The 17,438-nt window shown below is 36.2% G+C and overlaps 1 pseudogene; it reads left to right on the top strand.

Moving 5' to 3' along the window:
• Positions 1 to 10,495: 10,495 nt before the first annotated feature.
• LOC141429357 (TAR DNA-binding protein 43 pseudogene) lies at positions 10,496 to 16,221 on the top strand (annotated as a pseudogene).
• The last annotated feature ends 1,217 nt before the right edge of the window (positions 16,222 to 17,438 follow it).

Below are 17,438 nucleotides of genomic sequence, written 5' to 3'. Positions count from 1 at the left end.
AAGCTTGCCGTGAGCTTGCTAGCGCTTGCCGCGGATCCGGGCCGGTGTCGGTTTTTCAACACAGATCAAAGGAACTTGCGGCAAGCGCTTGCGACGTGTTTACACGTTGGCTCGTGTTAAGTGATTAGTGTCGCTCAGGAGATCATGCCGTACGGATGTACATTGAAATAAATTTTAGTGACCATTATGAATGCTAGTCCAATAGGACTAACGAAGAAATTTATTCCTTTTCCTTAAATAAACATGTCAAGCTCAACACAAGAGCCGAAGCAACTTCAAAATCCACGTCTGCCATGCTTGCTTATCCGGAATACACTGACGCGCTTGCAAGCGTGTTAATGGCATTCAAGCTTTTGTATAGGTTTGGAGTTGGTAGACGCTTGGCAAGCCTCGGCAAGCGTGTAAATGTAGCATACTAGTAGAGGATACGTAGGAAGTCGACATTCGCCTATCTTTTTACCGAATAATTGAAATCTGATTTGTTGGTAAACAAGTAATACAGATGTTTATTTGTAATTATGGCCTGGACCATATTTTTTAGAAATTCATTTGCAATATATAAAGATACACGTCATCTTTGTTATAAAACAGTTTTAGTAGACAGATGGCGAAAATGGTTGAAATTACATGGGATCTTAGCCCATTCAACTTTATTAATTTATTATCTAAATTTATTTTATTTAGATGTTGTGCGATAAAAATAAAACAGTGCGTTTATTTCATTTAATTTGTAGGTTTCACGTTTAAATTTATGTTAAATGCGCTAAATTATTGATTATTAATAGTATAAAAAACTTGTGAGTTTATCGTTTGATATACATAGTGAGTTCCCTGTACTTTTATGTCAACTCTTGCTTACATGAAACTTATTTAATTTCGTTTTATTTAACTAGGTACATCAGTCCGAAATGTAACTTTTCCGGTAGTGATAACGATATTTTTATAGCTATGTAAACTTTAGATCAACCATTTTAGTTTTGTATAGAAAGAAATATATGTTACAAAAGGGTTTATTTAAAATACATATCAAAAATACTTCGAAAAGGCTTAATCCTTTAACCCTTAAATGCAAGTGGTTAACAACGAAATATAAAATTGCAGGTGACTTTTAGTCAATATTCGGGTGTTGAGTAAATTCTTGTTTTAATTGGACATCTGTTAGTCTATAAAAAGGAGACTGTATTTATATATTCGCTCAAACATTTTTGATTTCGAATCTATCATACACGTGAATACGAACTATTTGATTTTGCATTTAACATTTGTTAATTATTTTATTACAATATTCACAATATAAATCCATAGACTTTTTATTATTTCTCATATTTATTACGCCATCTGGTATCAAAAGGAGACAAGAAATCATGCATTTAAGAGTTTATTAAGTTTGGGGTGACACATATCCGGGTCGGGAAAGTGTCACCCGTAAGTTCGCATCAAAAATGTATGACTTTTAAATCGTATCATCATATGTAGATGAAGAAATTTATGCTGTGATTCGAACGTAACCCGTAATTATATATTTTTTTCTTGGTTTAATGAAAAAACTTGTACTTATTTGAAATAAACTCTATTCAAAAGACATTGTTAATTTATAGTTAATTATTGTATAACAACAAAATCACTTTAATATAAAACATGAGCTTGCTGAGTAGATACAGTCCAGGTCAAAGATATCTTTACACTTTACTACCTTGTCGCTGTCACTTCATACTCTCTATTATAAATATTATAATCTTTGGAGCTAAAGCATTAACAGGAAGGCACTAACCCATAAGGCATAATATGCAAGCAAAGGTTTTTGGCGTAGGTATTAATAATTGTTGTGAAAAAATGCTTTGCATGCTGCTGTTACTTTGTTTTAATATATTTATTAAATAATAACTGATCTTTTTTTAAACTCTGTCTTTAACGATGTAAAATTCCTTTAGGATTTTTTAATTTTGTTAAAATTTATAAAAAAGGGTAATCAGTTTATTATCTTCAGATTTCTCAGCCTCAAATAAGTCCTTGTAGAATTAAGGAATCAAATACCTAAATTAAATTAGGTTAATCAGAAATTTAGACGCAGATCTAAAACTTAGATATATAATCATAAAATTAAAGGTGCCATTTTATATTTTGTAAGTTTTATAACTTATACTGCAAAAGTGTTGTCACTAAAATGCTATTAAGTATATATTTCGGGTATTGCATATTACTAAATTAACTAAACTGCGAGTAGCTTATTTTAATACGACATTTTTTTCATATTGTTCACTATTTTTTACATGTTAATGAGGGAGGCAAAATTTACAAAAAAAAAATTGAATTTGAACGCTTTGTAACATATCGCACAGTAATGCTTTATAAGCAGTAAATCTCTCTTATTTTTACTCGACTGCCCGAATTAGGGTTATTGGTTTTGGTTATCTCTTTGAATGATGTAAATGTTTAGTGCTGTGAATCTTATTTAAGGGTTAATATTAGTCACAAACACCTGAGTTTCAAACATATTTGTATTTATACTAAATTTACAAATGTATTAACTGTCCATTGCTTTAGTCAGACTGTGTAGGTACTGTGTAAATATTAACTACGGGGTTAAAAAAATACTGATAATCTTTTACAGGTTTACATACACAGCAAACAACTTTTTAGTTCGATGCAAGCTGGTTTCAAAAGAATAGTTTTTTTGTGATAGTGGTTTTTTTGTAAAGTTTTAAGGGCAACACACACAGAGAGCGGGCGCGGGTCGTGCGCGGGCCCGCGACGGGCGTATTTGCATGGCGGTATATGGACGCCTTCACACAGAACGCGGGCGCGGGCGCGGGTCGTGCGCGGGCCCGCGCCCGTCGCCCGTCGTCACAAACAGCGCGCGGGCCAAGCGCAGAGTTACCAACTCTCAAACATATTTATCCCTAATGCTTAAGTTAAAAACCCCTAAAACTCGATTTTAATGAAAATTTGTACTTTAAAGTTGAATATTTCGCAAACAAATCACCGCATCGAAAAATCGTCTTAGTAACCCCCTAATGGTTTTAATTTAAACGACCCCACACTATAGGGTTGGATGAGAAAAAAAACCCCGTACTTTACGTCTATGGGACCAAAAAAAAATTTTATTTTAATTTTTCATTTTACAATTTGTCGGGATAGTTTTCATATATATCCGTGCAAAATTAGAGCTTTCTAGCATTGATAGTCCCTGAGCAAAGCCGCGGACGGACAGACAGACAGACATGGCGTAACTATAAGGGTTCCGTTTTTGCCATTTTGGCTACGGAACCCTAAAAATCGTATTCATGCGCAGTAACTAGTTCATTTTGGCGAGAATAAAATTTAAGTATTTTATTTTTTTAATTAATTGGTACTACAGAAAAATCTGATATTTTTTCCATTGACTAGTATAAGCTTATTCCTGTCGATAAAAAAAAATCAGCCACTTTTAAAAATTTCATCCATCGCCCATTATTACATAAATTGGATTTAATTAAGTAAGTAAATAAAGTTTGACCTTGGTGCGCAAGCGCGTTTGTCGTTTTCCACATATATCTCGCGGCACTGTATAATTCTGTGTCGAGTTGTCAAAAATTTCGTATAATTTGTACTCCAAGCCGCCATTTTATTCGTCAAAACTTTTTTGCGGTCGCTAAGATTTAAGCAAAAGTCGTCACTTCTAGGGACTATGTCACTAAACTGGCAACATTGATAGCCGCTGCGGGCCCGTCGCGGGTCCGACCCGCTCTCTGTGTGAATACAACGAACCGCGCGGCTCACGCGGCGGACACGACCCGACCCGCGCACGCTTTCTGTGTGTGTTGCCCTTTAGAAAAAAATTAGTTCCCTGTAAAGAGGTTCTCTGTGAGAGGATGCTATTAAAAAAAAAAACTGTTTAGCCCTTCATTCCTCTCGTCGATAATTCTGAATCACGACAGAACTGTTACAGAAATAAAGATCAAAATTATATACTAGGTACTCAAATACTATATTCATAAGGGCCACTTGAAGTTTACCAGTAAAACTAAATCATAAATATGTTTGGGTTTTTAATTGAATACATTTCATTGAATGAAAAGTATTTGTACTGTGGTATGTTGTATTAATAAAACCATTTTTAGACAAGGAATGTTATATTTATTAGTATTTTCGTATTTTTTAAATTCGTGTGGCCCTTATTTTGTTTGAAGATATTACCTCTAGTATTACTTTTAGACAATCCAAATAATGACTAATTAAATATTGAGAACTCACGCGAACATAAGATATAAGAAGGTATTTTCTTTTTATTAATTAATCTATGTTCGAACAGTAGCTACACCTTGTATCTTGTTAACATGTGTAGATAGATGTGAATGGGTCAAAGGCAAATACGACCATTTGTTTTTTGCTTGCTGAGTCTACTAGTAGTACTAAGACAGTCGAGGTCAAAAGATCTTTACACTTTACTACCTTGTCACAGTTACTTCATGTTTGGACAGAGGACATACAGTGACAAGGACCTTGTCACGAGGTTGTACTAAAGTGTAAAGATATCTTTGACCTCTGCTGGACATCACCCATTTGCAAATACAAACTGAAACATAGATGCACAGAAAAACCAGAAAAAGAGACCAGCGCTGGGAATCGAACCCAGGTCCTCTGCATTCCGTGCTGCGTGCTATAATATACCTCTACAAACCACTGGACAGGAGTACAGACACAAATTTCTCCCATGCACCACATGTCTCAGCTTGTTTGTTTTCTTATTAAGTCACTTAAGCAGCGACACTAGCGACATTTATGTTGTAGCCTTCATCGAGAAACTTTCAACACTCCATTGGAACTAAAATAAAAAAATAAAAACCATTTATCTCATGTTTTTTAGATACATATGTTGTTAGTTTGACTTAATCTAAGTGTTAGTTATACATATATATTAAATTAACGATAAATAGGGAGTTCACCACATTATGACACTAGTGGGGACATGTAGTTTCCCACAATGTGTCATATATAGGCACAGTCCAGCCTGACCGCGATCATTGACAGGACGCGGTTGGGGCTGGCGCGCACCCGGCGCACCAGGGACACAGCGCGCTTGCGCAATGCCGCGTAAAAACAATCGACGCGTGCCTCCGCGAACATCCCTGATGCGTTGCAGAAACGAGGCAGCCCCATCAACTCCCGGAACGCATTGTTGTACTGGACCCTGAGGGCCTCATAGGCCCGCTGCGTATCCCCGGACAAGTGATGTCGCTATCAAATTAAGATTTATTATTCTCTTTTCTGGTTTGTCTGTGCATCTATGTTTCAGTTTGTATTTTCGATATGGATTTTACGGGATGACCGTAAAAGTTAAATTTGGAGTTGAAATAAAAAATACAAAAAGACTCCAAAAACCAATCTTAATCACCCATCTACTTGACGCAATCACGCAATCACATGGGATTCCATGCAAATGTTAAATAACTTGAGAAATTGATGAATAGTATTATTACATGTTTGAACGCACAGAATATTTCTTCTTGGTCGCTTTGTTACTTACAGAATTCGACATTTTAAATCCATGAAACCATGAATAATAGCGAAGCTAGCTACTTTTCGCGACTACCTATCGAAACTATTCTGAACTACTAATACGGAAAAATATTTAATTCTTACCGTATATGTTAAAAAATAAAATCGCTATTAGCGCCAATATAAAGGTGGGTTGCGGCCACCCGTAGGTAATAGCCGCTCTGCATCTTAAAAAAAAAAGAATATAAAATTATATCTGTTTGTTTCATAATCATAACCATGACAATTTTACATAATGAGGGCTATCGTTTTTTGTCTCACTAGATAGCGCACTGTTGTGTGAGGTTTTTAAGTATGTCTTTCAAAGTCTGTTATTACGGGCGTGAAAACAAAGATTAGATTAAAATCATATTTAATACACTTTAAAACCGTACCATAAAAATATCGAGCATGCCACAGTGTTCCATAGTCCCCGTTTTGTTCGGAAAAAAGGAGGACAAAGGTTTCCGAAAGACAAAACTGTCTCAAAACACAGACATTCATTGCCCCGGAACGCATATTTGCCATAATTAATTTCAGATATTGCAAAATATTCACAAAATTATTCTAATTATAAATAAACCCGCGTAGCTCACCAGAAACTATGAGATTTGACATTTCGGAGACCGCACGCTACACTAGCGCCTCTAGTGGCGAATTCATACGCGATAGCCCTCTGCCCTCTCATCTTTATTTATTTGCATTTGTAATTGGACCTAGTTTAACGAAAAGGATCCAACCCTCAACAATTAGTTTTTTTTAATTTTGGATCTATACTTTCAGTAGGAACAAAAGCCAATTTTAAGAATAACATGACAGTGCTTTGGATCCTTTTATAGAATGAATTCGCCGCTAGAGGCGCTAGTGTAGCGTGAGGTCTCCGAAATGTCAAATCTCATAGTTTTTGGGTGAGCTACGCGGGTTTATTTATAATTAGAATAATTTTGTGAATATTTTGCATTACCTGAAATTAATTATGGCAATTATGCGTTACGGCGCAATGAATGTCTGTGTTTTGAGACAGTTTTGTCTTTCGGAAACTTTTGTCCTCCCTTTTTTTCCGAACAAAACGGGACTAAGCAACACTGGTTGCTGGATATTTTTATGGTACGGTTTTAAGGTGTATTAAATATGATTTTAATCTAAACTTTGTTTTAACGCCCGTAATAACAGACTCTGAAAGCCACACTTAAAAACCTCACGCAACAGTGCGCCATCTAGTGAGACAAAAAACGATAGCCCTCATTGCGTTGGTAGTAACCCTGCAGGGTTGCTACGAAACTCGAAAATCAAAGTTCGTATCGTACCGTCCCTCTCACTCTCGTATTAAATAATATAAGCGTCAGCGGGACGGTACGATACGAACTTCGATTTTCGAGTTTCGTAGTAGCCCAGGTGGCGTGTATTGCGGTAAAAAGGCACGCGACTGGCTTAAAATACATGTATGACTTTACATTCGCGACAAAAGCTACGGTGGTAAATCGTTTTATTGATTACTGTTAATTTTAGTTAAAATTAAACTTCTATTGGATATGTACGACTTTGGTCTAGATCTCATGACATTGTGATTCGAATGTGAGTGTTAAAAATAGACTTAAGATTTGCAAAAAGTAGTTTATGAAGGTATTAATGGTGCTGTTGAATTCAATTCTCACTTAGCTCGGTATTAAATTAGCTAAAATACATAGATATTGTATAATATGTGTACATGTTTACCAACAGCAATTATTAACACGCAAAAACTAACTTTATTGTCAAACTTACCTAAGAGACAAATAAAATACCTTTTAATAATGCATTTGTGCATTTTTATTCAGTTTGATGAAATATAGTACGGTATTTGACAACTCTTGAATTTGCCATATCCGGTATATTATTATAAAAAAATATCCTGTTTCTTGTATTGTATATTATAATAGACATACAGTCAATGTTTAGCGAAGAGAAAAAGTAATTCGGTTGAAAATTGGGTCCTTCCTTTATGAACAGCTTGTATCCTAAAGCTTACAAAGTCCCATTACCTACGTCCATCTCTGTCCTTTTAGCCTCTTAGCCTATAACTTATTGAACATATTTATAAATAACTAGCTTTTACCCGCGGCTTCGCACGCGTAAACTATTCGGTGTTGTAGCTGCAATTGAAATTTTCGGGATTTTTCAAAATTCCACTGGAAGTTTCCAATATTTATATCGTGGTCTTCATTGAGGTTGTGTTGTGAATAACTGTACAAAATTCAAGACTCTAAACCCAGTACTGAAGTTTCAACATTTTTGCCTATCAAATTCAAATCATTTATTCAGTAAATAGGCCGCAACGGGCACTTTTACACGTCATTTTTTATACTACCAGCGCTTTCGGAAAGACCATCATTGCCAAGAAGAATGCGCCGCAAGAAACTTGGCAGTAATTTTTTCAAAATAAAATAATTACAAATAAAATACTTAAAAACTACAGTATACAATTAAAGAAAAAAATACGAAATAATAATAATAATAATACAGGGATGTATCGGGTCCCTTAGTTACAAAACTATACCGTGGGAATATCGGGATAAAAAGCAGCGTACTTATGTGTTATTCCAGACATACGGCTACTTACAACCAAATTTCATGCCTCTAAGCCTAGCGGTTGTTATTTCGACATTTTATTCCTAGGTATCCCGTGGTAATATCAGGTCAAAAAGTCGTCTATGTGTTTTTCTAGACATCCAGCTTACTTACCAAATTTCATGACTCTAAGCTCAGCGGTTAATATTTCAAGATTTTATCCCTATCCCGTGGGAATATCGGGGTAAAAAATAGATTATGTGTTATTCCAAAGGTCCAGCTACCTACATACCGAATTTCATGACTCTAAGCCCAGTGGTTGTTATTTTGAGATTTTATCCCTAGGTATCCCGTGGGAATATCGAGTCAAAAAGTCCCTTACGTGTTATTCCAGACGTCCAGTTATCTACATACCAAATTTCATGACTCTAAGCCCAGCGGTTATTATTTCAAGATTTTATCCCTATCCCGGGGGAATATCGGGATAAAAAGTAGCCTATGTTTTATTCCAGAGGTCCAGCTACCTACATACTAAATTTCATGGCTCTAAGCCCTGCGGTTGTTATTTCAAGATTTTATCCCTAGATATCCCGTGGGAATATCGGGTCAAAAAGTTACCTATCTGTTATTCCAAACGTCCAACTACCTATATACCAAATTTCATGACTCTAAGCCCAGAGGTTGTTATTTTGAGATTTTATCCCTATCCCGTGGGAATACCGGGATAAAAAGTATCCTATGTTTTAATCCAGGCTATAAACTAACTTTTCGCCAAATTTCATCCAAATCCGTCCAGCCGTTTCAGCGTGAAAAAGTAACAAACATACTCACTCACTCACAAACTTTCACATTTATAATATTAGTAGGATAATGATGTTCAAATTTAAATATGTATTCCTTATCTCACTAAATTTAATTTATCATGTGTACCTGTGTAAAATATCTTTTTCTTTCGCTATAATCCCATGTAATCTTCTCCTGTTGTATTCCGTATTCCAAAGTCCCGTATTTTCTATTGATTTCTTTTCCTTACCTTTACGGTGGCGGATGCGCAAACCGCGCGAGCCAAAAAAAATAGCCTATGGCACTTTGGAATAATTTAGCATTCTAATAGTAAAAGAATTTTTATCCAAAGCTTTCCTCTTTATAATATTATTAATTATTATTATTTTATTTATTTATTTATATATTGCATACGTGTAACATAAGCTCTTAAAGTTAACATGAACCCTGGTAGGGTATAGCATTTGTTGTTATAATTGTTATTATATATTTACTATTTTAAAATCTTTTCTTTTACAATATCTAATTTCTGTACCTATATTAATTAATGAACCCTACAATAACTTAACTTAATCACACTTAATAAAGGAACATCAAATATCACTTGAGATCAGAAACATTTTTCCCACTTACAAGTGGGAAAAAGTTTCTATTATTAGTATAGAAAGTATAGATATTAGCATCAGCGGGACGGTACCTACGATACAAACTTTGAATTTTGTAGTAGCTGTTCAGATAAAAATGAACGCAACCATATAAAATGTATGAAACCGATACCGTGATGCGTCACGATCACGACACAACACGAAAGATAAATGTTAATGCTGCGTATCCACTGCATCGGAATCGGAGCGTACGCACTACGCACCGTACGGAGCACACAGATTTGTTGTTTTGTATAGATTTCTATGGCGCAGAAATGCCGATTCAGTGTACGCAGTAGGGTACAGAAATCTATTCAAAGCAACAAATCCGTCTGCTCCGATTCGATGCAGTGGACGCGCAGCTTAGCCTTTTAAACTAAAGCCTTTCAAAAACTTAAGTAAATGGCCTGTTGTATGTAGTAGTAACGTGTCCGTATAAACAAATTGACGTTCCGAATTCGAAAAATGCATATTCATTCTGTGCACCACTATATACAATACAACAGAGGCCGTATTGCCTAAGGGTGCCCCCAAATGCAGTTGCTAGTCGCTCGTTTTTGTCTGACCCTATACCACGAAATATACGCGAGTGAAAGGGACGGTGCGATACAGGGCTACTACGAAAATCGAAACTCGAAGATCGTATCGTGCGGTCCCTCTGACACTTACACTATTTAATACGAGAGCGAGAGGGACCGCACGACACGAACTTCGTTTCGTAGTAGCCCTGCGGTTGATTTGGCTGTACTACGAGTGCAAAATTCGAACTTCGTATCTTGCCGTCCCGCTGACGCTTATATTTTTTAATACGAGAGTGAGAGGGGTGGAACGACACGAACTTATATTTTCTGAATTCGTAGTAGCCCTGGCCCTATACCACGAAGTGCAAAATTCGAACTTCGTAACTTGCCGTCCCGCTGACGCTTATGTCATTTAATACGCGAGTGAAAGGAATGGTGCGATACGAACTTCGATTTGCGAGTTTCGTAGTAGCCCCTCTGATAAGTGACAGACGCTCGGGTCCAACTCGGACGGCCATTTTATATTGAATGAAAGGAGTTATTGATTGTGGAATGAAAATAACATCGTAGCGTAGATTTAATCGTTGTAATATCGTATCGTATCATATATATTATCGTGAATATCAGAATGAACTCCAAGTCCGAAAATTATAACGAAGACCTTTTTGAATACATAAGAGTCAGTGAAGATGAAGACGACGCAAATGCTGTTGAAATACCATGCGAACTTGATGGCACCTTGCTGCTGTCAACTTTGGTAGCGCAGTTTCCAGGAGCATGCGGATTAAAGTATCGTCACCCTGAAAGCAAATCCGTTCGAGGAGTCCGCATAAGTGACGGTAAGCTGCACCCTCCAAGTGATGCCGGATGGGGTAAACCTCTGTATGTTTGTGTGTTTCCTAAGGAAAACAAACGTAAGATGGAAGATGTTTCTCCAGAAAACTCAGCTGCCAAAACTAAGCGGCTTGAGAAAAAACTCACTTGTTCTGATTTAATTTGTTTGGGTTTACCATGGAAATCAACAGAAGAATCTATAAGGCAATATTTTGAACAATTTGGCGAAGTTGTTATGGTACAACTTAAAAGGGACAAAAATGGTACATTTAAAGGCTTTGGCTTCATACGTTTTGCAACATATGTATCTCAAATGAGAGCTTTGGCTCAAAGGCATAACATTGAAGGCCGTTGGGTAGATGTACGAATCCCTAACTCTAAAGAAGGAGTGGTGCCTCAAATGCCCTGTAAAGTGTTTGTTGGAAGATGTACTGAAGATATGACGGCAGATGATCTTCGAGATTATTTTTCTAAGTTTGGAGAAGTTACTGATGTTTTTGTGCCAAGACCTTTCCGGGCATTTGGATTTGTTACTTTCTTAGATCCTGAAGTTGCCCAAAGCTTGTGTGGAGAAGATCATGTTATTAAGGGAGCATCTGTTTCTGTATCTAGTGCTGCACCAAAGATTAAAGCCAAGTCTAACCAAAGCTGGAAAGATGATGGTTATGGACCAAATAATTGGGACGGTAACAGGTCTGGTCCATCTGGAGGATCAAGTAATTCTGGAGGAAGTAGTAATATAGATACACTTAATATGCAGAATTTGGGTATCAATCCTAATGGAGGGCCACCAGCCAACTTCAATTTACCTATCAGTCTTGTTGCTGCGGCGCTCAATCAAGCTGGATGGGGTGGATTTTTGGGTGGCCCTGGTAACTCTGGACCCAATTGGCAAGGTGGACCACCTCAAGGCAATTCTGGAAAAAATTGGAACAGCAATCAAAATTGGGGACAGAGTGGCCCCCCTCCATCATGGAATCAAGGAGGTGGCAATCAGGGCTGGAATGGTGGTAACAAAAGTGGCAATTGGAATCAGGGTAACTGGTCAAATGGACAAGCAGGTTGGAATGGTAGTGGCAACAGTGGCTCTGGTCCCTCTGCATCAGGCAATGGCTGGAACAACAACAAGCCCCAGACATGAGGTGAGAAGCCAGGGCAAATGAATGTCATTCATTTAAGCAACTTTAGTATTTTAAGTTCATAGAGTAGTTGAATGATTTTGGATTCCAATTTGAAGACCCTGTAGATTTGTGTAGAATAAACTTATTTTAAATACATACTTCCTCTACCTATATATATTAAGCTTATATCTATGTAAGCAAGGAGTGTTATTTAATGAAGTGGAGTGCTAAGGGAGTTTGATTAATAAAGAAGTATGTATTCTGAGATGGATGTTTTAATTTTGGTAAGAAAATGAATGCTTCACATAAGTCTGGGTATGGCCTTCATTTGGTACATTGAAGTATGACAGTTAATCTGAAATGTATTGCACAGTACTGTAAATATATTTGGATTGACTTAAAGAATTCATTTGATATGAATGTTTTACTTTTGATTGTGAATGGGATCTTAATTTTTCTTGAAATGAAGAGCAGGATGCCATGGGCATGGTATGCACAGGTGTGTGTGACTTGCAAGATTTGGCTGTGCAACATAGCTTGGAGGAGTGAAGTAACAGAGCCAGATGCAACATACGGATAATGGTGAGTGTGCTATAGTATGTTCAGTGATGTTCAGCTGTGATATGTGGATGATTACCCATTGTCTGTTCAGTACATACACCCCAAATTTTATTTTTTGGAAATGATAAACAATGAAGTGAATAATAATAATAATAGTAAAAGCATTAGTAGTTATGGAATCTGATTGCAATTATTCCTACATGCATCATCATCAAGTACCTCAATGGGGCAAGTACCCTTAACTACCTCAATATTACAAAAAAAAATTAAGTTTGTCTGAATTTGATTTGCCAGGTTGATATGAACACTGATCCGCGAATTTTCTTTTGGCGGGCAATTTCTGCAAAATTCGTTGTGGCAACTTATATTTTTGAGTCATAACATAACCTTTGTTCTAAGTGACGTCAATAATGGGGTTGGGAGATCACCTACATTGACATCTGCTGAGCGCTTTGATGAAACTGCCCTTCTGTGGATACCTTCTTGTAGGGACTTTAGGTGGATATTATTAGCATCTTTGATGATACGGTTGCGCATCTGGTGCCCCCGCCAAGTCGAGCAAAAAAAGCAGCATGGCCATACCATCCTTTTCTCAGAGCAGTTCAGGCCATTTTCAACCCCTTTGTAACTTTGTTGTGGATAAAACTAGAAGCCTGAATTTTCAGTAACCAAGCAGGCATTAGGTATATAAACACGGTATATTTCAATGAACTAAAAGAATTTCCTTGCTCACCCGCGACCCTTCTTTCTTCTTTCTTCTTTTAGTTCATTGATATGGACCTCCGCAAAGTAACGCCTGATTCAATAAATTACGGTATATTTCAAATTTTATTCAATTTGAACCAGTTGTTTAAGAATTATAACTAGCCAAAGTTTCTTAATTTTGTCACTCACTCACTGACTGAATGACAGATTATCAACTCTACGGTACTTCTAGCAGACATAGAAGCATCAAATTTAGAACACAATTAGTGTTTAGCGTATAAATCAAGAAAAACTAAAATAATTTGCAATTTTGGTCGTTTTCTAGATACACCAACTGCATATATAACTTTGTAATCCTATGTAAATATACAGGATTACAAAGATACATTTGCAGTAAATGAATCAGTTTACCTGTATAATGGAATAATAGGTGTAGATAGATAGTACCTAGACATAATTAATTATGGTTAAAGGTAATTTCTAAAATGGACAACGGAATGAAAAAGCAAGAATGGGATGTCTTGTGAAGTTGTATGAAGAAGTAATAGGACTAGGACTACCTATCTATAAAAAGAAATGAGATGTCAAACAAGTCTCGCAAGTCAGTTCTTCTACCGTAAAAAGTTGTGAGATCCATGTAATAAATAAGTAATAATTTATTTTAAACAAAATATTTTTAAGATTGATATAGTCACTAAGATGTTAGGTTAGCCAATTACGTATAATAACATAAGACAGAAGAATCCTTAAGCAGGGACTGAATAAAAAATTAACCGACTTGGTATTTATGGATCTCGCAACTTTTTACGGTAGAAGAACAGAGCATACTCCGAAAATCGAAGTTCGTATCGTACCTTCCCGCTGACGCTAATATTATTTAACACGGAGAATGAGAGGGACGGTACGACACGAACTTCGGATTTCGCGTTAAAATCTCAATTTGTATGCAAACACGAACAGCGCCTCTAGCGGAACGTTCGTGTTTCCATACAAATTGAGATTTTAACACGAACGTGATCGAGTCGAGACAGATTTTGTAACCGAAAACTTACAATAAGGGTACAGTTCACTATATAGTCTGTTGACGTCCGTGACCATAGTAAAAGAGAACAAAGTAGGTTCACTACGAACAAAAGTACATCGCGCGGCTTAAATGTGTAAACACCTGACTTAGGTAACTGGCCTCTAGGTAACTTTAGCCTTTAGGCTAGACTTGTCCCCATTTGGTACTCGATGATGTATGCGTATGTAGGTCAACTTGCTTTAGACAGATCCCGTAGCACTTAGCTTAATGATGTAATGAATAGTAATGATCGATAAATATTTCGTTTTCATATTTTAAGCAAATCCTTACGGTACTTTTATTTATATTTTCAGAGGTGCAATAATTTTCTGGATTGGAAAATGGAATCTAAAACGGTTAACACCATGCAGGCGGAAATCCATCATAATAATGCTTCATACCGACTTAACTGCAGGTAAAGAAAAAATACCTTATGTTCATTATTAATAATGTCAACTGATTTTCAGTATTTTTAATGATTAGTAACACTTTTTTTCCGCCAGATTGCAGATAAGTGAGCATAATACTGGCGACAACGGTCTCAGAGACCGTAGGTAGGTGGTTGCGTAATATTCATACGTGGTCTCCCAGACCGAAAGCAGGTGGTGGTGTGTGTTTTGTTAACATTTTTAATATAATTAAAAAATATATATTTTTATTTTTTAGTAAAACATGCCTCCTAGTAACACAGTCACAAAAGGTGGTTCGGGTAAGTAATTTTACAGTAGGGATAAGAGAAGTACTTACTGAAATGTGTCAAGTTTATGAAAAAAACTATTGATTTATTTTGTAATGTTTATTGCAAATAAATAGCATAGACTATTAAAACTTTATTTATTACTTTTTTATTAAATAAACTAAATTTCTATAATTATTGCATATCCTTTAAAACAAGTGGTCTTCTAGACCGCTCATAGGTGGTTGTGTTTCTGGAACAGGACGTAGGTAGTTAAGGGTTAATACCAATAACTCTTAGGCCACCTATAATTTAATAAAAAAGGTGAAAATCGGTTTTAATGGTCAGATAGCTGGCGTGGGTATAATATTTTTTCCTGTAAACGTTTCTAGTAGTTGCGAGCCTAGGGCAATGCGACCGACTTTTGTTTCAACGCTCGCTGCGGCACGGCGCGCGCGCGCCGCCAGCGCCACCGCCTGCGGCCGCCGCGACAGCAGCCACACGGGTTTTTTTTATCAGTCATAATATTTTAATTTAATAAAATCCTGCTTCATCATGACATCATTGAATAGTAGATTATTGTCGTGGCCTGGAAGTAGGCAATGGCTGGCTGACTATGAGTAGGTATTAAACGGACGAGCTTGCGAGTATACGACTTGTGCCAACATTTCCATGGCCTTTTTAACTTTAAAAAAAAATGTGACTGATTGCAGGCGCGCTAATTCATTATTGTCGAGCTAGCGCGCCTGCAATCTATGCACTTCACCTTCTGATATGTAAAGAATAATGTCAACTTTTACGGACATTTTTGAGAAAATTGTGTTTACAGCGTTTACAGCGCAGATATTATTTTCACGAAATTAATTTCATTTCTTGTTTTTTTTTAAATTTATTTTATTTCATGCCATGTGTGAGAAAAGCACTACAAGCGTCGGCCGGAACGCGAAGTTGCCGGCATCTACAGTAATGTACTATTATCTCTGTAGTAGCACATTTAATATTTATTTTGATAAATTTATATTTTTCAGTTATTTTTCGCCTTTTTAGGGTTCCGTACCGAAAGGGTCCAAACGGAGCCCGTTGCTGTCACTCAGATCACATAGCTAAGAGAATTAGCAAGTTGAAAAAGTAGTGGGCTGGTCATGTCTGCCGAAGAACCGATAAATGTTGGAGTACCTACAACTATGTACGAGTACGTACGATTTCTGACCATAAAAGCTTGCTGTACACTTTTGAGCATAACTCACCGCAAATCATAATGTTTATACGTACAGGAGGATTTACACAGTCAAACATCAATTCCTTCAAGTCTGCATTGCAGAAAACTAAATGGGAAACCATTTTAATACATTCAAATAATATAAATTCAAATTACAAAGTCTTCCAAAACTACATATCAGAATTAATCAATTTAAATATACCACAAAACACATAAAAGTAAAAAACAAAACACTAAACATTGGCTAACTACGGGTCTCAAAAAATCTTGTAAACACAAAGACTGTTAAAAATCCTTACAAACAAAGTAAAAATAATGTTTTAAAGCAACATACTGCAAAATACACCAAAATTCTAAAAAGTGTGTAAAAAATCAAAAAAAATAATTATATCAAACAAATGAAATAATTCTAGGAATAAAAATAAAACAATGTGGCAAATAGTTAACAAGTAACCAGAAAAAATTGTATAAAAAACCATAAAAACATTTCATTAAGATCACAAATATAACGGAAAATACCCAGAAAAAATAGCAAATTTGTTAAACGATTATTACGTGTCAGTTGGCAAATCTACTTTGACGGGCGGCGCGCCCCCGGCCGGCGCCCTGCTGCACACCCTTCCGTAAATTCAATGTATCTGCAACCTGTCTCTGAAAAAGAAATACGTAGTATAATCCAACACTTACCTAATAAATCCAGCTGTGGCATAGACGAAATCCCTCTTTCTTACTGAAGCTTGTATTGATGAATTCACTCCAGCTATTACAAAACTTAATAAATCAATCTTTGACGAATCTTGTTTTCCGGACAGTTTGAAAATAGCTAAGATAAAGCCCATTCTAAAAAAAATGGAAAATTAGATGATCCAAGCACACATAGGCCAATTGCATTGCTTTCAGTAATATCAAAAATATTTGAAAAATGTATGGCAAATCGTATCTATAGCTTTCTGGAAAAAATATAAACTACTTGATGAAAACCAACATGGATTCCGAAAAAAACACTCCACACTCTCGCTATATACAATTATATCCAAGAAGCTTTAGAATACATTAAGGATAAAACATGCTATAGGACTCCTGTTAGATATGTCGAAAGCGTATGACAGAGTTTCACATGACATCTTACTCAACAAACTAAACTCAATAGGTATTCGAGTAAAGCACTAGGCTGGATGAAATCATACCTTTGTCAACGAAAACAGTACTAGAAATTGAACATGTAAACGAAACAACTGGATATATCA

The sequence above is a fragment of the Choristoneura fumiferana genome, chromosome Z (assembly GCF_025370935.1).
Source record: "Choristoneura fumiferana chromosome Z, NRCan_CFum_1, whole genome shotgun sequence".
In the NCBI taxonomy this organism is placed as follows: Eukaryota; Metazoa; Arthropoda; class Insecta; order Lepidoptera; family Tortricidae; genus Choristoneura; species Choristoneura fumiferana.
The sequence above is the reverse complement of the archived record's forward strand: the minus strand, read 5'-3'. Positions and strand labels throughout refer to the sequence as shown.